Raw genomic sequence first — 22,660 nt, forward strand, 5'->3', positions numbered from 1 at the left:
GAAAGAAGCACCTGGTGATAGGTAGACTGCTATTCTCATTCAAGAGAAGATGAGAGCTATTTCCACTGCTGGAATAAGATCAGGGGCACAGAAGCCAGGCAATAGGACAAAAGCTGAATGCGGTAACTTCCAGTGCCAATGTCTAAGGACAAACCAGTGGCTGCTGTTCTCTGGTGATACAGGGTACAAGTGGAAGAGATCTGACCTAATCAGGGCATGGGTTTAAATGGAGTCTGAGTTGGAAATGAGATAATCATGGAAGTGCACCAGTGTGTTGCAGACCTGGTGAAGGAGAGTGTGAAGTCATTCAAGAAAAAGTCATTTGTTTCTGTAAAACAAGCAAGAGTGGAAAGCTTTCAACTAGCTCCTTCAGTAACACAGCGGAAGTGGGAAATTATTTGAAATTATTATTTGGTTTTTAATTGATTCATTTTGAATTATTTATTCTCTTTCTTTGCTTTTAACATTCTTCTAATGTTGAGAAAGTAAATTAAGGTGTCCAGTATAGTAGTATCTGTATAATTAAATATACTTAATTTTATGCTCACTTATAGCCTGTTTTCAGCACTAACGTACTGCTGTGACGTACCGGTTATGTTACATAAATGCAACACACTGTTTATTCTTTGCTTTTAAGCTGTTTCTGTTGGAATAAAGGAAGTCAGTGGGTGCATTTTTTTGCTGACCTTTGCTTTTACAAGTGTTTGTTTTCACACTGCTTGAATTTTAGGACAAAAATGAGCTGAGAAGCAAGACATAAAAATATTGTTTAAAGTGCTAAAGTGAAAGACCTCATTGCAAGCAATGCAAAAAGTACTCAGGTGAAAATACATGGCAAACCCACACACTTCTATAATTTTCCCTAAAAGTCTCTAAAAGTACAATAAGAAAAACCCACATACATTAAATGATTATCACCATTCAGTTGGCCTGTGGGCTATTGAAGAGCAGTAATTTGTTAATGTGGAATGCAATCTGAAGCATATCAGTAGTGAGGTATGCTCTGACTGGACTATCTAAAAGTTTGGGATATGTTAAAAGCTCCGAACAAACTAGGCAACAAACCCACCTGACTTTACAGGACTGTGTTTTTTCCTAGGCCATGTTGTTTTGTCAGTGATGCCAGTAAAAGCGGAGTGAAGCTCTTCAGCAGTTCCAAAGGGCAGCAGACCATTTTGCTTCAAAAAAGAACATGCACTGCCCAGCAGTGCTGGTGTACCAAATACTGCTATTGAACATGGCTGCTGTGTTATCCCAGAGGATTTTACACACCTTTGAAGTGTGCCCTTGCTGCCCAGGGGCAGTGAATGGTCACAAAACCTGCAGTTCATGTCAGCTGCTTGGTGACTACATTGTCACACGAGGCATGGAGAGCACAGCCTATCTTCTTGAAAACATGGGTGCTGTACAAAACAGCAGATAAGAGTGACTGTTAGCATGGGAGGTGTGGTGCCCTGAATATCTATAGCTCAGTGGGAGCAAAACATCTGTCTGCCCAGACATCGTCAGTAAAGCACCCACTGTGGTTACAACTCCACTCTTTGAAATATTGCGGGCCTGTAAAATGGGGTGCATAGTCTCAGCTACAAACACAACTCGTCACAAATTATAAAGTTCCTCTTAAGGTTTTTTAGGGCCTTCCACATGACTCTTGGTCTTAGATTTCTGTTGTTTGAGAACAGACTCCTTTCTTATCTGCAGATTTTGTGTAAGAAATTCAGGCATCACTGTTTATTGTGGGTTGTTTTTTTTTCACGTGTAATTTGTCTGGATTCTGCAGGTATCCTTTTTTTTTTTTTTTTTTTTTTTTTTACATTTGTTCTTTGGTGTTAATGCATTTTTTGTAGAATATGTGTAAATAGATATGAGCAAACTGTGTAAAAGTTATTCAGCTACCCAGTGAACCATGTAATCTGTTGATTCATAGAGACAACAGATAATAGAGTGAGATATTTGCTTTACACTGTCTGTATAGTATCTAGGCACAGAGTCAATTTGTGTCCTGTCGGGGCATGTTGTACCACACTATATTATCACTTTGAGGATAGGCAATTTGGGTAATGAATATGTGAGCTGGATGGGGGTGGAGAAAAATATCCAATATCTATAAAGTAGAAATGTTGAACCAACGTTTTGGCTTCCTCCTGGTTAATTCAAAGCACTATCATCACAGACAAACTCTTGCTATCTCGGAAACAATACTGTTAATTAACTTTTATCTTTCCCTTTATCATATCAGGAAAACTGAAACAATATACTAAACACTGACATTTTCTTTCTACAGAAAAAGTGCAAGTAAAAATGCCCTCCTTCTTGGAAAACACAAAAATTAAATAGACATAAATGAGCATTTTGAGAGCAGTTGGAGGAAAATTGTTACCAGTTTCTATGCTCGATCCAAGGAACCATTTGATGAAGCAGTGCTGAACTCCTCTGCTGCAGCAGTCCATTGCTACACTGCTGTTTCAGCCACTCCAAACAGCCCTGGGGTTGACAGCTGTGCAAATGAGCAGGAGACACAGAATAATGACAAATAGGCCACCCTCTGTCCACTCCCCAGAATATGATTCACAGCATCAGATTTTTGTTTTCTTGTTAATACTTCTCATACCAAACAATCTTGCAAGCAGTAGGATGTGTGTGAATTTTCTAGCATTACGTAGTTCCAGAAAGTATCTCTGCATTCCCCACAGATATTTGCAAAAGACCATTACTGAAAGAGAGATGTTCCAGACTTGAGCTGCTTCATCCCCTCCAAACACCTCCCTTGGATGTACTGACAGCATGTTGTGCAGCACAGGAACATGGGAACCTCAGAGCTACAGCCAGGATCAGAACAGGTTTAGCTGTGTTACTCCAGATTTCCACCCTGGATTATTTGACCTTATAGTTTAGAAAAGTAATCTAGGTGGAGCGTGTGTTCAGGTTCTGCTAGTCCCAGAATTTCTCATTCCTTTACCTCTGTTCCTCCCACCAGACACAGCCAGACACATCTGAGGGAGGTCAGCAGCACTTTTCAGGTAAGGCTGAGCAGTATGCCCTGTGTCCAGCCAGCACTGCTGTCCTGGGGATGCACCGGGGTCCCCCCATACCAGGTAGTTGCAAGCACAGAAAAAAGGAGGCAATATGGTACAAGTGAGGTACCTTCACAAACTCCTGCAGAGGCACAGAACAACAGTTTTTTCTTTTTTAATCAATGCTATTTATTATCTCTGTTGAGGAGCTCTGCTGAAGGAAAAGGTCAGCATTGTGGTATATATTGTACAGATACAACAAAAATCAGCCTGTATTTGCATGGGGCCAATTAGTGTTGGTGGCAGTAGGAATGCTTTCTGTGACATCCTTCAGCCATGGGTGCCAGGTGAAGTCAGCTTCTTTGTATGCCTTAAACTAGAAGAAATTTTGGACCAAGTGCATACAAGGAAGCAGATTTGATCACATTAGAAACATTAATTCTCAATTTCTAGCTGCTTACACAGCACATTTATTCAGCAATAGTTCACACTGCCAATTATTACTATAACATCCCTGAGGATATAGCCTGTGGATATGTTTGTTCCCAGCTCCTGGTAACCTGTTGCCTGGACCACAACCTCCACTTTCAAGTGGAGATGCATTGGCAGTGCCAGCCACACAGCTGGTGCAGGCAGAGTCCCATCACCAGTGCCACCGCCCTCACTGAGCTTGTCTTCTGCAGCTCACCTGTTCTTCACCTTCTGCAGCAATCTATGCTCTTAAATTCATCTGTTTCTCATATAAGCTAAAGTTACCCTTTGTATAGGAACTGTTGAATCACAGCCTGAACCTCAGATTGATCACCTGAGGCAAGCACTGAGTCAGCCATGGGATCATGGGTAAAGGCAATTCAGCTGTGTGACAGGAAGGGGTGGAGCCTGGCTGCACCTCTCCTAGACCCCATTTAAGGGCTGACTGCCACTGAGAAAGGATCTTTTTCTGGAGGTTGTTGCCTTTGTAGTTTTTCTGTAAACCTAGGATGGAGGTGAGCATTTTCATTTATTTTTGATTATCCCTTTCCACTGTGATAATCTTTCTAGTTACACAATCTATAGATACCAGCCTAACCACACCCTCTGTATGTTTGTTGATTATACACCCTTGAAAAAGAGGAGGGCCTGTATTGTGAAATCCTACCTGCACCCCATTCTTTTCCTGCGTGGCTCCCAGAGCGTCCTGTCTTGTGACACAGCTCATGACCCTGCTGCATTTCCGGCTGAGAGGATGCTGCTGGCTTATCTTGGCTTGGCGATATCCCTGCCATCTTGCTGTATGCATCTCATGTGTATGGTGTAAGCAGGAATCCTTTGAAAGAGAAGTTAGAAAATGTATACTATCAAAACTTCAGTTTATCTGTCTTGCATGTATTTTTAATGATAGTCACTTTCTAACTTTTTTTTTTGTTCGATACAAACAGCAAACTTGTTCTTGAAGTAAATACTGTTTTAGTCTTTTATTTTTCCTCCTTTATTTCATTTCAGTTTAGAGCTTCTGCCTGAGCAGCCAGGGAATATAAATAATAGGGCATGAATACATTCTTATAAGTATTAGAACAAGTATGGAAACACAGAGCCCTTGGTGACCTTGCTAGTCCTCTGCTGATCACTTGTGTTTGTTGTTGTAGGAAGGCAAACATAAGTATAGAAGTGTTATTGAACAGAAAACCCTTCAAAAATTTCACCAGTCTTTTGTATTCCAGTTGCAGAGCAACGGGGGGCCGGCCTGCTCAGAAAGCATACTTATGCAAGTATTAAGAACTGGCTGAGATAAGAAGTAAAGCTTAAGAGACCTTCATCATTAGCTGCTAGTGGTAGAGATTAGTGATCCTACTACAGGATTACAGATGGAAAGAGTGCTAGTGTTGGTTAATTGTTCATTAATGCTTGTAAAATAAGATAGTGGTAGTAAAACTTGCTGTTGTCTACTCTCTCAAAGTAAATCAAAATTGGATCTGTTTGTCAATAGCTGTATTGATGTTAACGGGAATGTATTTAACAGATCATTTTACAATGTAAACTGCAGTCCACCTCTTTCAACATTTAATTAGATGCTATTATCCTAATAAGAAATAATTCATGCTTTTAATAATCTCTTCTCTGTACACAAATGTTTTATCATTCTAATTAGCGATGCTTTCACTGGGTTGCTTTTCAGGGCTTGCATATAAATCTCAGGTGGAACATTACCTCTCTGTAGACCCATGGATTTATTTTATTTACACTACCTTCAGTGCTGCCATCCTTTCCCAGCAGTGCTCTTCTGTACCATTAGGGAACAACAGCTGTGTTCTAAGTAGTGGGAGCCCTCTCTGTACTGCAATGAAGGGGTCTGCAGACTTCTGCTAGCGAAAACCTGTGGGCAGAGCACAGGGCAGGGCTACCTCACTACAGGACTTGTGGCTGACGTGCTAGGCTGGCAGGAATGGGACTGCTGCTCTTAGGAACGTTGAGCCTTCTGACATGGGCAAACTTGAGAAGAAAAGGAGAGCCTCCATTTAAATTAATAAAGGGTAAACCTCAAGTGAATGCTAATCCTGGAGAAAATATACATTTCCAAGAAAGAAACTGTAGCTGTCCAGGAAATAAAAGATGCAAGGAAACTCCATACCTTCCAAACTACTTCCCTTATAGGCTTTTTAGCATTAAAAATTCAAGGGATCTGAGTCCTTCCCTTCATCACACCCTTACCAAATTTTCCTCTGTGTGCCTTAGTCAAGGATAATGGCACTGCCATTGTTCAAGATGATTTGTGCTGACCCATTCTCCAGTCTGCTTTGTTGGTCCTTTAGCAGGAGCCAGAGGAGCCTGAAGGGCGGCTTTAGCCCATGCCAGATGCCACCAGCCCTGGGGGAGTGCTGCAGCATCCTGGCAGTGACAGAGTTGCTGAGGAGTCCTGGCCAGGGGCCTGGCACAGGCAGCAGTGTGAGAAGCTGCTCTGCTCTGAGAGCTGTCCTGACTGAGGATGTGGTAACCAACACAAACAATCCTGCTGAGCCCCACTGATGTATCTGCCCTGCCAATGCCAGGGACCATGGGAAGGAACCATTGCAACGGGCTCAGTGGACAGGTCACTCTTGCTGTCATCTCCAAGCAAACAAGTGTGTGATGTGCTCCATGGAGAAATGTGAATGCAGCTATGCCTCTGTCAGTTGATAAGCAACAATACTGCTGGTTAATTGCTTCAAAAGTGTTAACCAGCAGCTCATTAGTCTTAAAGATTTAAACTCAATAACCCTTTTAATGTGATATTGAATGAGAAGTGAGTAAATAATTGCATGCTGATACCTGCCACTGAGATACATGAGATGTGGGTTAAAGATAGAGAAAAGCAAAACCTGACTGAAATATTTGGGAAGATGAGAAAGATGCAAGTCACAACCTCAGTCTGCAATATGAATCCGAGCCCAGCTTTTCTATAATGACTGTTTTGATAGGAGTAACAAATAATAGCCAACTTGTCTGCGCTGAGAGTTAACCCCAGTACAGAAACAAAACCACTCTACTCTTAATTTAGTAACTAAAGAAGAATACCATAGAGAGGCTGAGTGGAAGATTGTAACAAATGCTGGAGCTTTCCTTATAGCTCATCGACTCCTCTCCTGCAGCATGTGTTTATGGGTGCTTCTTCAATCACTGAGGCTATAAATTACTTTCCTAGCAAACTGCCCTAGTTCTGCTTTGGACTCAACCTCTGGGCCTGGCAGTAACCGTTCAGTTCAGGCCATTCAGCAGCAGTATGACGGGCAAAGAAAAATAAAGAAATCATTATTGTGGCTTTGTTATATTGATGGGAAGCTATGGATTTGGAGCACAGCCCTCTGGTTCCTCCAGTGATTTTAAGGGATGTGTAAATAGCATATACCACTGTGTGGAAGCTGCTGCTTAAAATCAAAGCTTGAGCAGCTAGATGAATGTGCCTGGTGCACAGGTAATTGAAGGAGAGCAGAGTACAACATGCAGGTGTCCAACTTGGAGAACGTGGCAATGTAATTTCATTATAATTCAAGGTATGCATTAAGACATTCTTATATGCAAGCATATGACTGCGAGTGATTAGAAAACAAAAAAATGATCACATGCTTTTTTTTTTTGTCAATATTCTTTCCTGGAATAAACTCTCTGAACAGCTGCATTAGCATGTAAATGGGATGCTAGAGTAAGGGCGTATGTGATGCTGGTAGAGACCAGAAAGAGACTCATGGTTTATACTGGAATAAGTGAATGGTGAAGCCCCTCTATGGCTGGATGAGAGGAAGCTTCTGAAGAGAGGTCTTGCCATTCATTCTACCTCATTACAGCTACCTGAATGATAGCAAGGCTGCAGCTCAGTGCAGCAGCTCATTAGTAAGAGAAGACTCTGACATTAGTTCAGATGTTGATCGACGTGACTGGTAGCATGAAATCTGGATTGTGTTGTCAGAATGAGCTTTGTCATCTGCATGCAGCCTGATGGCTTATCTTGGAGAATTGGTTTGTGAAGAGTGTGTTAAACTGTTTGCTAGGGGATTTAATGCTCACTCAGCCACTGTGTGATGCCATGGACCAGCATGGCTTTCTCTACCTACCAGCTTACAAAAGGCCAGGTGAAAAGATCAGGAAAAGGCAAGACAAATTTCCAAAGCTGCCTGCTAGAGCCCGGGGCCTGCTCAGAGCCGTGAGCTGTGTGACGTGAGTGCAGCTGCTTGAAAGTTAGGTCATGGCAGTGCTCATGGAGGTGCTGACAATATGCCCACGTGCCCATGCTGCATGTGTCAGTGCAGTTCTCTGGCAGGACTAATGTATCGCTGTTATTATCCAGTCTTTTGCCCTAATGCCACATGACAGAAGGGAAAAATCTTGCGTATCTCGGTTCTCCATTGGAGCATTAAAGGCAATTTCAAATTGTTCTGCATTAAAAGCTTATCAAGCACGATGTGGCCTTCCGGGGCTTTGTCCCTGGCATGCTCTGGATGCCCTTCCTGCACACAGCTCCGAGTGCACTGCCGCTAGCAGCAGCCCCCATGGATGCTCAGGAGGGGCCTGCGAACTGTTCTCATGCTATGTTTTCCTTCACAGGATCTTTTTCCCAGCTCACCCATTCTAAACAGTTGCTGGTTTCCTGTGACCTTTTGGACCTACACTTCAGTTTCTTGTACACTACAATTGAGCTTCCCTCTCCTTGCCTTGTTATGAGCCAGCACATGATGGATGAGCCCTCAGCATGCCTCGAGGTGCAGCAGGAGCAGCGGAGGAAGTAAAGACAGCAGATCTACTTCAGCAAATTAGCAGCAACAGCAGGCTCTGTTGTGGCAGTTCTGTTGAATGCCATCATTTTAACTGTTCACTATGGAATAGTTCCTAAATGGCATTTATATTTAAGTCAGTTTATTATATTATTCCAGCCATGCAAAGCTGTACTACAAATTTACCAGCTCAGGCACAAAATCTATTCACCCGCCCTTTTCCAACTTGATGATAATGGACCCCCTCCTCTTTCTCTCTTTTTTCCCTCAAATGATTATATTTTCTTGCCCATCAAAACAAATCACTCATCTTGGGTGAATAAAATTTTGCAAGGCTGCAGTCTGCAGGATGTCACTGATTTTCTTCTTCTTCTCCACATTTTTTTTCCATTGCTCTCCACAGATGATTTTACACTCCTTGTTTAATTTTTATATGCAAACCATTCCACTAAATTCTGACACTGTCACTTTGATACAGCTCTGATAACACAACACCATTATCCTACAGAGAATAACCTTTTGGTGTATATTTATTATTACTTCTTAAATAAAAAACTAAATGGAAAAGGCACGGCTTAGGCCAAGCTTTTGTTTTTATGCCCCAAATTTCAAAGTTCTTCCTCAGGTTTTTGCCCTCAATGGGCATTTTAACCAAACAAAGCAGTTCAGATTGCAGTCAGCAGGTCCTGGGATCTTTCAGAGGGGACAGAGTTGTCCTGCACAGAGAGTGCTGACCTCAGAAATGTTCAGGGGACCTGTGCGAGAGCGCTGCTGGGAGAGTGGCACCCCCAGAACTATGAGGACAGAAATCAGAGAATGGACTGCTGTCCTCTAACTGAGGGTGCCCAGAAGACAGGCCTGGCTGCAGACCCTTGGGAGGCATGCCATGGTGCAGGACCCACGTGTGGTTGGGCACCCATTCTGGCCTCCATGGCCCCCAGGGAAAGAACACTGCACCCAGCACATACCTGTCACCCCTTCCTCAGCTCCTGCGGGAATGCCGTGGGTGCCTCTCCAGCCTTGTTGTAGCAGGAGCAGCCAGACAGACGTGGTCTCAGGTTCCAATCTTGGTTTATTTTTAGCACTCCACCTGCTTTCTTTTCTCTTTTTAAACCAACACGATGCTTCCATGGAAGCTCTCTGCATCCCACTGCCACCTGCGTTGTCAGAGAAGTTAAAAATCAAAAATGAAATAATCAGTTATTGTAAGCTGAAGCTTAAAAGGGTATTAATTCAATGGATAAACTGTGGTTAAGAAACTTTCATCAAGCAGGCTGGGTTAGGTGGTTAAAAGCAAGAAAAAAATCCTAAAAAACATACAGTAGGTAGCAGTTTATGTGTCAAGAAAACTGAGCGAAATTTTGACACTCTGATGTCTAGCAGATAGCACTTAAATCATTTTTCTCCAAACTTCAGTCATAAAACTTCAAAGAGTTTTAGCCATAATACAAATTTTTAGACTAAGAAGCGGTGTTTGAAGTTATTTTATAGGATTTTGCTGTAAGGGCTCCAATTGATTTGTAGTAAGATAAAAGAAGAAAACTTTATTTTCGAAGCTTTGTCGGAAAAAGCTTAGCTTCCATTGGCCGTTTTGCCAATATGCCTTGAGGGGATGATGATGTCGACACGGATATTATATGCCTATACGAACTGAACTGAGTTTACACCTCCCGCTGTTTGTGTTATGGTTAAAATCTGTCACAAAACTGGCAGTGATTTATTAAATGTTTAATGAAGTAAGACAAAAACTTCAAGAACTACAAACAGAAAAGTAGAACATCACATTAAAGTATAATAATATAGGTTACATTTCTGATTTTTTTCATATTTCTTTTGCTAAAAATGTGAAAAACACAATTAGAAATCAAGGCAGTATCAAAAGATTACGGGGTGTCACAGATCATTCTACCAAAGGTTGTGCTGCTTCGGCTCACTTTTTTCTTTTTAAACAGAGGAATGAAAAAAAAGAATATGAAATAACGGTACGCTTACAACAAGAAGAAAGGAGCATTACAGAGCATTGTCTCAGCGACAGAGAGTGTTGAGTTTTCAGAACAGTGGTATCAAATATGACTCAGTGTTATTTTACTATTACTGAATGGCCCAGTTAGAAGCAAGTTCTGCTCAGAGTAGCGTGTTTAAATGTCAATTATTTTTTTTTTCTAATTAATTTAATTAGAATTATTATCTTAAAAATTAATGCCTGAATGCAAATCTCAAATCTATTTTATTCTCCAATAGTTTTCAGAAATTATTACACTTGGTACTGTTTTATGTTTTCTACATTATAACAAAAGGCAATATTTAAGCCTTCTGTCTTTCAGTGCCTGTGACTACTAAAGCTGCACAAGTGTACTTCTGTGGGTTTTTGGCAGAGGTTATGTACATTTCTGTGCATAATAGAGACAGTTTATATTTTATCTGCAATTATCTCACTTTGTAAAGTGTAAGTTGTGTTATCTGACTTGCTGATTATTTATGTACGTGCTGAACTAAAAAATCATTAAACATGGCAGGAGAAAGGTTTTAGATTACAAATCCATGTTTACTCTGTTATTTAATTCAAAGAACATCAGCTGTCAATACATCTATACCGACACGCAACTTCAGTACACAGTTTGTGGTAAAATTTGGCAGTGCTGCAGTGCCGTGTGGGCTGTACAGCCCAGTTTTTTCCATGGACTCCCTCCTCCAGGCTGTCCTTTCTTCCTCAGAGACATTTTCAGACCCACAGATAGAAGAAAGCAACACTGCATTCGAGCCTGGATACTTTCCAGACCCGTTTGTCCTGAACTGCTCACGTTTCAGTTGCAAACCCTCAGCGTGCAACATAGCCCTCCTACCTGCCAACTCCAAGAGAAAAAACTACGCAGCTCTGACAATTTACGTTTCTGTTTAGTAGTGCTGTAACATCAAATTATTAAATAATAGAGCTTTTTCAATCAGTAATTGGGTACAACAGCCAATTACATTGGCAGACATCCCCTACAGCAAATAACTAAACTTGACTTTTTTTTTTTTGCCTTCCTACACTCTACAGCTTTGCACAGTAGTTCTGTTTGTTGGCTCAGTTTTGGGGTTCTCTTTTTTTTTTTTTAGGGGGGAACAATTAACCCCCCTAAAAATTCTTAAAAAAGAAAATAAGAAAATAAAACCCCCATGCCATTAGCTAACTCTTTTAATTCCTAGGCTCTGGCTGTGTTGACGGCTGTGTCCAGTGAAGGACTCAGTGGCAGGTTGCCTTCCAGTGCTTGGCAGCCTGAGGGCTGGCATAGGGCAGAGTTGGCTCTGAGCTGCATACAAGGTAGGTCTAGAAATCACAAGAAAAGCTATAGATGATCATTTTTGCCCATTCTACGGGATGTCACTGGCTATGGCTAATGCAGGAACATTCAAGGGTGCCATAAAGCAGCACGCCAAAAGAAGGCAAATGACCTTGGAGATGCCCTTAATCCCCAGCCTTATATAAAATAATTTGTTGGAGTTCAAAACAGGTTTATTCTTTCAGATAGTTTTTAATCAAGTATGTCTCAAATTCCCTTTAATATATAAATGATCATATAATAACTCATCCTTTTTTTTTCTTAAAGGCCAAGACATAAATACTGGCTGCGTATTTTTACTGTCACATCTGATTTTGTTTCAGCCAGCTACATATTGTCAGAGGTTTTTCAGCACAAAAACCAGGGCTGTGGCAGCTGGCTCCAGGTGATGCTATGCGCATATTCTTTACCCCTTGTGCATGTGTGTGTCTGTGTACAATAAAGTTGCCTGTCTCCCCATTTTAAGTGATGGGAAAGCACTCTTCATGATATAGCCATCTCTGTCTCTCCACGTCTTTCCTTCAGAGCAACAGTAATTTTAGACTTTTTTCCTCTATTTCAAATGGATTTTTTAAAAATTCAGATAAATGCTTCCTCTCTTTCCTCTGTCCTCAGTGTTTAGTAAATCACACATTGGTTGATGTGAGTCACATTGCAATGTGAAGAGATTTCTGGGCCCTAACACAGGGCGCTGGCCTCAGCCACGTGTATTGGACAGCTCCATTTTGTAACCTGGGACACCTGCAGACTACTAAGGAAAATAAAAACTGATTTGCCTTCAGTTTCCCAAAAAGAAATATAGTGAGCCTCATGTCTCTCTGGTCAGAGGAAAATGTGGGTAACAGCAGTTCCCTAGGCTCAGTCAACACAACCAGACTTGGGAATGTCACTGTCAGGACAGTCATGAGAGTGTAAGCCATGCCCAGCTTAGCCCATGGGATGCCTGGTGGTGGTAGTGCTGCAGGCACAGCTGGGCCAGGGTGGGAACTGCTGCTCGCTGCTCTGCTTGGGAGCTCCCCCCACCTCCCTTTTTAAAATCTACACTTCATACATTTTTTACACTTTGTATGAAACGTATGAAATTACACTTCATACGTTTTTAAGAAATGTAACCTGTCCTCAAAACTGAATTCCCCAAAGGAGTTTATTGCAGTGGATTTCAGAAATCTATACAATCATCCTTCTTCCCTTGATTTTTTGTATAGTTACAGACATGAGTATCGTGATATGTTCATTAGCAGGTTAATGAGATAGTAATGAGTAAGATGCCATAGGTTATGACAGACTTAGATTTGTTTCAGCATGGAACAAAGCGAAGTGTTAAAACATAATCTCCCCATGCCAGAATACCTGAGTGTACCATGTTAACCATTGCTAAAAGAGCCCTCCTGCATTTCCAGCTGAACAACCAGGCAGTCCCCAGGCAGTGTGCTGCTGGGCAGCGCCAGGGTGCTGCCAATGCCCCATCCCTATTCCGCATACCACTAATAGCAAAGTGTTGGCATTCAGAAAGATCTGGACTGGCACAAGAAAATAAGATTTAAAAAGAATTTGGCATTCACCACAAAAACATTGGTCCTACCTCAAATGCAGCTACCACTTATGTGTGCAGTATATTTTGGCACAGTATAAATATGACCATACCCTTCTTTCTGCCCTTGCTAGAAAAGCAAAGCCCACTGACACCTCCTCCAGCTAAAGAAGAACTGGAAAAGGCTCAAACTCCACTCTTCCCTGCTGGATCCCTGTGATTGTCCTGTATCACTAAGCAGTACCCAGACTCAACATTGCTGCACTCAGACCAATGCAGGACCACAGCATATCCCCCTCCAGAGCTATCCAGGCACATCCATTCACCCCAAAAAGGGTGATTGCAACTCTAGCAGAGCCATTAAAAACAGCAGTGTGAAGGGTTCATTTTTTTTGCACTAATAGATACTGAAAACAACTTTGAAAACCTCAAATGCTTTCACAAGGTGCAGCTGTCTGATTCCAGCCAGCTGTAGTTACAGCCCTGGTAACAATGTCAGAGCCACAGGCAGAAAGAATTGACCAGTGATTTCAGCTGATATACACGACATCAATGAAGGCATTATGCAGATTTTCTCAGGGAAGCACAGATTCACAGTTTGAGGGGTTCTGCTTAATTCCATGCTTACCCTTGATTCAGGAGCTCAGAAACACCCGTTAAAAATGTGGTGATTTGCAATAAACATATTTTACAGTGCCTGAAAATCTTACCTGTGAAGATGCATGTTTCAATGAGGAGTGTTTTGTTCATCTGGTAGGCTTTTATCTTACTAAATCTTCTCAATATATTAATTAAATATAAACCTCAAAGCTGATCTCGCAGTGTTCATCGACCGATAGTAGCTGATGTTCAAGAATCCTCTTTTCAATGCATTGCTGTTTCCTACAATACAAAGCCAAAAGGGATTTTGTAATTCATCTTCTTAACATTATCTCTAATAAAATTGTTACACTCATTTACATATAGATTAGCTCCCTACACACACTTGGATTTTAATTTATATATAAAATTCTTTGATGAATCTGAAATAAGTCACTTAACAGAAACATAAAACAAAATTAGGTATCTTTTGGCCATCACCAGCACTCAGCCAGGCCAGGTCCCAGCACTGTGAGCTGGAGGCAGGTGTCTGCAGGCAGCCCGTGAGCCTGAGGCCCGCAGACAAGGGGACACCAACAGCACACAGGGCAGTGCAATGCCGGATGTCTCAGTTGGTGAATGCAGTATCTGGCATCACACGAAGGACCGTGCCCCACAAGGGTCACCACTGGGCAGGCACCGGGTGCAGGACATGGCTGCTGTCTCAGCTCTGTGCAGGCAGCTGGTAGCCCTGTGCTCAGGAGGGGTGGACACGCGGCCAGCAGTGGCAGGACTCTGAGGGGCCTCTCCATTTCTACTGAAGGCTGAGGGAATCTCCACACCAGTTTAGATGGAGTACCTGGCTGTGAGATGAATGCTCCCAGATGCCACGAGCATATGAACTAGTTACGTGGTGAGAACTCGCAGGGAGTCAGCTGCTCTCAGTAACGGCCTGCATCCATGCTCTCGCCCCCAGTAAATGCAAAGTATGTTGCTCCGCAGAGAAAGGTAACCTTGCATTTACCACAGTAAGAACTTGCGCACATGCAATTACTGCTGATGCACTATAAAATTATCCCCTGGCTGTCTCACGGTATCTTATTCAGGTGCCCATACCTTTAATCTCGGTGTCTCCTGGCTCCCAGTTTTGCTAATACACTGCCTCTTTCGACAGCTGCAGTTCACTGAGGCTGCACACAGGTATTAGATCCACCTGCACGAACAGCCTGAGGCTGCGGTCTTACAGAGTACAGAAAAACCTGATCCCTGCCTGTGCAATCCTCCACTCTAAATTCCTGCTGGCAGTCACCTGGTCTCTTAACTTCCAGTTACAGGGCTGAGCTAAAGCCTGCTGAGGCGATGGGAGTCCTTCCATTGATTTCCTGGAGCTCTGGATCACCGCTTCCTCTCAGCCACATATGTAGGCAAATATCTGAACTTCTTTACCCAAGCAGTTCACATATCAGAGTCCTGTTGTGCTTATGTATACCTAAAATTATTTTTCTTTTTAAAGAAGAAATCTGGAGAGATTATTTATTCTATGTCATTACCATTATTAAAAAACAAAAAAACAACTCCCTTCTCTGTGATTGGAAAGGACTCAGAAGAAATCTGTTTACCAGTTTCCTACTGGTAACATCACCTCTACAGCAATAACTAAATCACCTTCCGTTCCTCTTGGTGAAGCCATTAAGCCTAGAAACATGCTGTTTTTGGCAATACAGAAATCAAAGTGATAGCACAGCAGAGGAGATCTGTGTTAAAGAACAAAAATCCACAGGCTGCTTCAAATATCAACAAGGAACCCTGAAATTTTCTATCAATTTCTTTTCATGGCCTTGTGACATTTTCAACTAAAAACTATATTGCTTAACATCAAGGCACTTTGAGAGAGCTTCAGTTGGAAAAGGTAATTTCTGAGTGAGACTCAGCAGAAAAAGGTAATTTTTCAGAGAGGTTCACTGGAAAAAGGTAATTTCAGAACCAATTGCTGCATTCTTTTGCTGTTATTTTGTCTCTTTTCTAAGTAGCCCTAATGTCATTCATGGGCACACTATGTCAATACATCAGTACTGGCTAAGTCGTTTGTGCAAAGTAAGTTTACAGAAACTGTAGCTTTAGGCTATGTTATTCCAGGACTGTGAAGATCAAACAATGCAATTTCACTTGGAAGTTTCATCAATTTTGCATCAATGTTGATGCCAGAACAGGAGCCCTGCTCACAGAATCATAATTTCATCCTTCTAAAACTTTTGTTTTTGATAGAGAATCTAATTTCATATAATGATAGGTTATGAAGTAATACCATGTATCCATAATATGAGTCTATCAGAGCTGTACTGCTTCACTGGAAATTGAGAAGGCAGAGAGGAATTTTTAATAGCTGTTCTAAACCACATCAATTTGTACTATTTTGGGATATGAAGGGCAGAAAAAAAACATAGTTTTAGAATGCAGGTGTTATTATATGTTATTTGTACAAGTGGAAGAACAACAACAAGCCCAGAGCTTTCATCTGATTATTTCCTGAAAGCTTTGGAAAGGGAGTAATGTATTTCAGCTTTAATGGCTTGAAATAAAAATCTCTGAAAATTATTAAGGCCCTCATATGTGTATCCTTTGATTACAGCTATATGGAGAAATGCAATAACTCTTGCCATGTGAGACATGAAAATCTAAAAGTGCGCAAGAAGCATCACAAAGCCTCACATTTTCAAGTAAAACTGCAAGAATAATTGCCAAATAGTTAGTTCCAGCCTTACAGTTGTGCCTGCCTATGTGCTGAACATCAGATTTTCATTCATTTCTTATTTACTGAGTAAATAAAAAGCCTATTCGGAGAGCGCATTCTCTGTTCAGCGCATGCGCTGCGCACAGCACAGTGATCCTGCACACAACCCCACCCTTGGCACCTCGGCAGCCCCAGCTGGGAGGCAGGTTTTCAGAAATGGGACTGCTCACTATGAGTCTCATAACTCATTTAGAAATTATTGGTTATCTGCATCCTGCTATTTAGGTTTATAAACACATCATAGCTGTTTCCTGGAAGCACACAAATACAGGCTTTGTTACACCAGGAGCTGTCAAGATATAGTATTGTGATGCTTCAAAACCATTTTTGGAAGTTCAGCCTAGCTAAAGGCCATATTCATGAAAAAGTTATGCAGCATTTATAGATTTTTTTTTTTTTTTTTTTTTTTCCCAGCTACTCAGAAATATATGGATGAACTTTTCAAAGTAAAGAATGTGCTTTTCCAACCCATTACACTTGTGTTTTCCCAGGAGCAGGAGCAGCTACCTTCCTGCCATGCTCCCAGGAACAGACAGGGCAAAAAGGGGGCAGCAGGTACCTCAAAACCTATTCCCTCCATCAAAACACACAAGCTGTTGTACAATAACTAATACAAAGCCTTCTGAGTCAACCAGACCATAATGTAGCTGGCATAGGCCTACTGCACATTCTGGTTTGAGTACTTACAGCACCTGAGGATGATACAACTCTCTCCTTTTCTTTTCCTTTACTTTTCCTAGAAACAATTAATTTCAAGTGTGCCTCACACCATCACTGCCAAAAACACCACCAAAGCTCAAAACTAATTCCTAAAAGAAAAAGAGCCTGAAGCTGCAGCTGGTGCCTAGAAAAAGGTTCACTTTTTCTGTAGACATGGATATATGGAGACAGGATTCAGTCTGCACTTTAACTATTTGGGGTGGTGCTTTCCCTCATAAGCCTTCTTCACCTCTGTGGCAAACAGCTGCAATGTCGGGGTTAACGTGCAGTCCCCTCCTTCTACCCCTACTGCCACTGTCCTCAGATCAGGGCTTCAACAGAAGATTCAGGACTGCCCACTTCTTTGAGGAACATTTGTATGTCAACATAGGCAGCTATCTTCTTTCCTCACCCGCTGGCTGATTCAGATTACATACCTTTCTAATTTGTTTTTAGTTTGATGGATGAGAATGCATACCACATCAGAAGGAAAACCCAACCAAACCAAATAATCTTTCCAAGATCAAATTTTAAAATGCCTACGTGGAGATCCAAGAGGGAGGGTAAGTTCTCCTCAAAAAGACACGCTGTAAAATGTGGGCTACAGAGCACAACATTTGGCCTTAACAAGTAGGAACTTCTGGTGAATTTCACTGTTAACACTGAAGAGAATGACAGGTGCATAGCCTACCCAAGGTACACATCCAACAAATTCCATTAATGTGGCTTTCTTAAGAGAGCCTAACACAGAGCAGGAGAAAGTGCCACCAAACGTGAATCTCCCCCTCTGCTCCTGCTGCTTTCCACTCCTCTCCTCCTTGGAAATGGCATTTTCAGCTGAGAAACCCTTTGGGGTGGGGCAGCTCTACCCCAGCAGCTGGGCACTGAGCTCTGCAGCCATCCTGCCCTCGCCCTGACTGAATGAACAGCAGGGCTGGGCCAGCAAGCTGTGAAGGGAAGGAGAACACCCCGGCCATGAGCACCAACCTCAGTAAGTTTCCAGAGGTGAAAGCATCTCCATTTCTTGCAATCTGCTACACTTCAGGAGGATGAGTCCCCACTGCTGCAAGCAGGGCTGTTCAGTGAAAGAGCTGCACAACTTCCTTCTGCTCACACCAGGTCTGGGCTGCGTCAATGGCCATGGATAGTGGCTGCAGCTTGCACCGCATGCACTGGGAAGACGATCGATGAAGGAGGGAGGGCAAGAGTCTGCAGCACAGACTTTAAACATTTTATTCTAGCTTTCTGCTTTCTTTTTATCTCCTCCTTCTCATGTGGCTGTCTGGTCTCCCTTTATTCCGCAGTCATGGTGCTGAATGCTGATGACAATGTGGCATTCACGTTAGGGGCAGTACATTCAGGCTGCAAGTATCTGACCTTTTGGAGGGAAAAGAGGGTGGTAGTATAGCTTTATGGCTGAAAGATAATGATGCTTTACCTCTTGACGCTTATTTTGGGTATGGAATATCAATATACATGTAGCCCTGATGTGTGTTTTTGAGCAGCATAAAGCAAGTGTGCCCAGGAGAGCAGTAATACATGTAATCAATTTATGTCTCAATGCTACCTTAGTTTTATGAGTTTTTACTCAAAGCTTAAAACATGTTCTAGGCTGCTGGTAATCTGACAATACTTAATTTCAGATGTGATGTGATACATGTAATCTAAAAATGGGGTGATCCTGGGACCAAAATTTTAGGTATTAATGAAAAGTAAACATTAAAAGTGTATGTTGGAAGTTCTACCTGACCAGGGCAGCCTTCCATTCTTGGGTCACAGCGGGAGCTTCAGGCCTACTTCTCAGTAATGAACAACACAACAGGTCTGCAGCCATTGCAGCACAAAACCAGGCTACAGAAATGGCAGCTATCCACATGTTACTAATCAACAGAAACAAACAAATAAAAGCACAGACCAAGGTTTTCAAGAGTAACACTACCAGGCCAAAGCAAAGGTCTGTCTAGCTCAGTATTTCATCTTAAGCAGTCATTAACAGAAAACACCCAGAGGAAACTGATAGTGTCCTAGAAGACAAATTTTCTAGAAGTGGAGAGCATTCAGATGTTGACACATCCAAACATGCCACTCGCTTTCAAAATCTTTAACATAAAAAGGGTGTAATTTGGGCTAGATTGAGAGGAAAACAACCATTTCATCTAACTTAAAACTTTGTATTATAATATTATATGCAAATACCTTTACTATAAATAATATTTTTATATATGCGTGTGTATAAGCATGTATATGTATGTATACACACACATATGTACGTACGTATATATTATATCTATGGGGGTGGGATGAGAGAGAGTGAGAAAGAGAGGGTACAGTGGAAATGCAAACAGCCCACCTGCCCAGGGGTGAGAGATGCTCCCATTAGCTATCTGGAATATGCTGATGGCCTCAGCCTAGTTCTTGACAGACATGTCTGCCACGTCACGTCAGTGGCAAGCCTTGTCACAAATTGAGGGCACATTTTCTCTCAGGCAGCAAAAAATGCCAAAGACCGAATGGTTATGGAAACGTTCTTACCCAGCTATTAATTTGGAGGCTATGGTATGTCCCAGGTCCATTGCAGATGAAGACTATCAACCAGCATCTGTCAAACCAAACACTAATTGCGCTGGGACAAATGGAGAAATATAATTTGCGATTTTTGTCATGTGGCAAAGTACGGTATGACAACGTGGCTAAGAAACGCTCTCCTTTGGCTCGTGCTTCCCATGGATAGCACATTCTATTAACATTTATGCTTATAATTATCCTGCAATTTTATTTAGGTTCAGTTGAACAGAGGCAAAACATGGCACTTTTCTCACAGATACGAGCAGCTGATGGGCAAAGGTTAATTTGTCAGTACACGGACACATTAGCTTGTCACATCTGTTATTAATTGCAAACAGATATATTAGTCTAATTAAACATTGCAAAGGACTGACCTAAATTGTTCAATGGTCTGTAGCTACATATATTCTGCTATTAACACACTTCATGTTTCATGTTTAGCTTTTGCATACTGATGAGAAGTAGCATTCTTAATTGTAAAGCTAGTTATGTGTCTTGCAGTCACCACTTACTGCTGGTAGAGTTAATGTACTCCAAATGTAAAAATAAAACACATGTGACACAGCCATGTGAATTTTCTGTCAAATAGCAGCCATTCCTCCTCTGCCGTCTTCATTGCTCGCGTTCTTAAATGATTATTTTCCTTGGCAGCTGTCTAAGTGGCTTGTCGCAGTCTAATTTCAAAACTCATTATTAGGACAAACAGTTGCAGCGCATCAATAGCCCATCAGGATTAATTAAACTGGGAATCAGCAGCTGACTGTTAATCAGATCATTTGCAGTTGATCAGCGTAGAGACAATCATCAAGATATTACTGTAGTCATTTTTTATTATCTGTCCACAGCTCGTAACACACTGAGTAATGACTTGATACAAAATATTTGCCTTACAAATAGCAGCTTCTTAGCAAGTGTTGGGCAGTGCAATCACTGCTTCAAATAATACAAGCTCCAAACTCTACAGTTCTGACCTGATTCGCTCTGTCCCATTGGCTTGAGATGCTCCACTGCACACAAATAAGACTCCTTCTGGGGGAGGGCATATTTTGTTTTAAATTTCAAGACATCCAATGCATTACATCCTTTACTTTTGGTCTCGCTCTGTGGAAGCATAAGCGGTTTCCTGAAATACATGCCAAGAAATATTTTATTCTAACACTTCTATTTCTGTTATTCTTCCCTAAAAGAAAATATACTTTAAAATGCTGCACATGCTGTTTGTGACCAATGTCATTTGTTACAATGATATGCAAGATTTAAGAAATTTGAAAATCACTTGTACAAAAACCCCAAAACAAATAGAGAGGAGGATGGTTCAATTAATTTCTATAACAGAAACTTTCTTCATAAAGCAAATTGGTAAACATACCTGATAAGGAAATATTTTGACTAAGTAATTCCTAGGTATGTACCTTATTTATAACTTAAAAAAACAATATTTTTTTTAAAAGTTAATTTTAAAAATAACTTAATTAAGTTAAATTTTAAATTAAATTAATCTGATTATTTGAAAATTACCTTTAGCTTGTAGAGTGGCTTTTCCTCAATACAGCTAGTGCTTCTGGGAACAGTTCTTATTTATTCTTTGGAGCAAAACTAAACATGAGTGGGAGCTTAGCAAAGGGCAGGTGCATAAGGAAGTTTCTTCCTGGTAGACATGTCAAAGGAGAAGGTTTCTGCGCCACTTTCTTCCATTGTACAGATGAGGATAGAGAACCACAGCAGCTAGCAAAACATCTGAAGGAGTAAGAGAGGAGGAGAGGAAGAAAGAAAACAATTCAAAGGTAAGCCATATCACAGAGGACTATAAAGCATAAGAATGGAAACTTTCAATTTCACCATTTTGTAAACAGTCAGTACAGATGGTAGAGAGTGCAAGAAATATATTTGCTCTTCTTTGTACTTGTAGGAAGCAAGGAAACTACTATACATACAGTTATTAACAATAAAGAATAACAAAGTGATAGATGATCTGATTTGTGGAAGTCTGTAGAAAAAGAAGTCTGGCCTAGGTGAATTCTGTAAGAAACATCAGTACCCAGAAATGGCAGGAGCAAATGCCACTTTTGATACATGCCTACATGAGCAAACACAAAGGTAGGAGAGGCAAATGTCTGCCTGCACTGTCCTTACAAATGTTTTTTAAAGAAGCAGCATGTTTATCTGCAAGCCATCCGGACTCTTACCTCAATGACCCACACAGACTTGATGAGATTTGCACATGGTGGTCTGCACCTGGTTTGAGCTGAGGCCCCTACTGATTCCCAAAGACCAAAACTTGGGAGGCTCCACAGAGTGACTTAGAGTTTACATTTACTGATCAGCCATGTTCTGCGGTCAGCTGCACCAAAGAAGATAAAATTGCATAAAGAAAACCTTTGCCTTTGTAATAGGCGAGATGAGAAATTGGCTTAACACCACAGAAAGATGGCGCATGTGATGGCCAAGGTAGCCTGGGGTATTAAGAGCTTTCCTGAGAAAGCGTCGTGGTTCAAGCGTGGTGTAGAGGCTCTTCCATCCTTGCCTGGTGATTGGAGTTGCTGCACTTCAGTCAGCACTTCCCCTCTTCAGAGTAAAGGGGAGAACTCTGCCCAGGACCCAAAGTCTACTCAGGGCACCACACTGTTTTGAATACATGCCTGTTGGCTTCATTATCTCAGATTACAATGTTGGTTAAGTAAAATGACATGCTTTATGTTATTTAGCCAACAGAAAATACCCCTTGGTGTGAGGAGTATAAGGAACGTGTCATTCGTCAGTGTGTTAAGACAGAAATAAGAAGCTGGTATTAGAAGAGGAAAACTCCCAGCTCTGCTGTTTCCTGCTGCCCTCACAGCTTGCTGCCCTAGGCACGAGCAGTGTTTGCACACCCGAGGCCTGCCCTGAGCCCATGCACATGCAAGCAGCATACTACATGTGCCCTGGGCACTATGGGG

General features: G+C 41.6%; 1 long non-coding RNA gene across 2 annotated transcripts; it reads left to right on the forward strand.

Annotated features, from left to right (window-relative positions):
• Window positions 1-3,906: 3,906 nt before the first annotated feature.
• Window positions 3,907-8,759, forward strand: LOC116243542 (uncharacterized). Of its 2 annotated transcripts, XR_004169994.2 has the most exons (3): window positions 3,940-4,000; window positions 5,804-7,021; window positions 8,070-8,759. It is a non-coding gene; the product is annotated as an uncharacterized LOC116243542 (long non-coding RNA). The 2 variants fall into 2 exon arrangements; XR_004169995.2 differs by lacking the exon at window positions 8,070-8,759 and having other exon boundaries at window positions 3,907-4,000; window positions 5,807-6,665.
• Window positions 8,760-22,660: the final 13,901 nt, after the last annotated feature.

The sequence above is a fragment of the Phasianus colchicus genome, chromosome 9 (genome assembly GCF_987193195.1).
Source record: "Phasianus colchicus chromosome 9, bPhaCol1.hap1.1, whole genome shotgun sequence".
NCBI classification, from domain to species: Eukaryota; Metazoa; Chordata; class Aves; order Galliformes; family Phasianidae; genus Phasianus; species Phasianus colchicus.